This window comes from Setaria italica, chromosome VII, assembly GCF_000263155.2.
Source record: "Setaria italica strain Yugu1 chromosome VII, Setaria_italica_v2.0, whole genome shotgun sequence".
NCBI lineage: Eukaryota > Viridiplantae > Streptophyta > Magnoliopsida > Poales > Poaceae > Setaria > Setaria italica.
In genome coordinates this window covers 4,257,977-4,258,982 of record NC_028456.1, presented here as the reverse complement: position 1 = coordinate 4,258,982, position 1,006 = coordinate 4,257,977, and the positions used below count along the sequence as shown (strand labels likewise).

The 1,006-nt window shown below is 61.2% G+C and overlaps 1 protein-coding gene across 1 annotated transcript in view; it reads right to left on the bottom strand.

The window, feature by feature from the left end:
• LOC101782350 (ethylene receptor 2) overlaps window positions 1–793 on the bottom strand; it is a 4,551-nt gene extending 3,758 nt beyond the window's left edge. The window contains exon 1 of the mRNA XM_004975021.3: window positions 293–793. The gene's annotated coding sequence lies outside the window, so the exon portion shown is untranslated. The remainder of the gene's footprint in view (window positions 1–292) is intronic.
• Window positions 794–1,006: the final 213 nt, after the last annotated feature.

The following is a 1,006-nucleotide window of genomic DNA, read 5'->3' as shown; positions in this document are numbered from 1 at the left end:
CCGGAAATTTTCTTCCCCCGGAAATGGAGGCAGAAAATGAAAACCTTTGGGCACAAATTGACCCCCGGATTTTTTAAAGTGGGGAAAATCCGTCCCATGGGGGTTGGGGGGGGGGGTGGCGGCGCGGGAGGGAGAACACCTCAATCCGATAAGCATATACCCATCCCTCGGGCTCGAAATTCCCAAGAAAGAAGCGACTGAACCCAACCATCCTGTAATTCAGGAGCCGGCAACAATCCAAGAAACCAAAACCCAAACAGGTAAGAACAGAGAATCGAGAAATCCAGCTCACCTGCGCCGTCCAGCCATCACTCCTGCAGCAGCCGGCATCAAGAGGAGGAGGAGGAGGCGGTCCGCAAGGCCATGCGAAGGAACAGCGGCAGGCAGCACCCCAAGAAACGCAGCGGAACCAGCAGCACTAGCACCGGCACCGTCTCCAGCCCGGCCGGCCACGGATCGAGGCAGGATTCCTCGGCGGCGCCGGGAGCCCGGAGCCCGGCGGATCCATGCGCAGGAGCGCGTCCGAGGGAAGAAGAAGAAGATCCTTTGATTTCTTTCTCCCTCCTGCTTCCCTTTCCACTGGGAAGGGGAAGATGGGAGGAGGGGGGAGAGGTGGGCGGAGGACGGGATGGGACGAGCAGAGCAGCGGAAGCGGTGCGAGGAAGGAGGGAGGGAGTAGGGACGGGAACGGGAGGGAGTGAGGAAGGAGGCGGCACGGCAGCTGGATGGGGGGTCCGTCGGGGTCGCGCTGATTTGGTCACGGCTGCGCTGCGCGGCGCGGCTGTGCCGGTGCTGTGCTCTCCGCGTTTCCTTCGCCGCTTGGTTTGGATGCAGGCCGCACCTCTCTCGGGCCCGCCTGCCGCAAACCGCTGCGACTTCCCCGGTTTTAGGTTCAGCCAGTATTTCCGCCGCCTGCCGTGCCGCGCCTACAGCATCTATGGGCCAGTTTCTTAGGCCCTCCAGCTTCGACTTCTTTTACGGCTTCCAGATGAAATCCTACCAAATA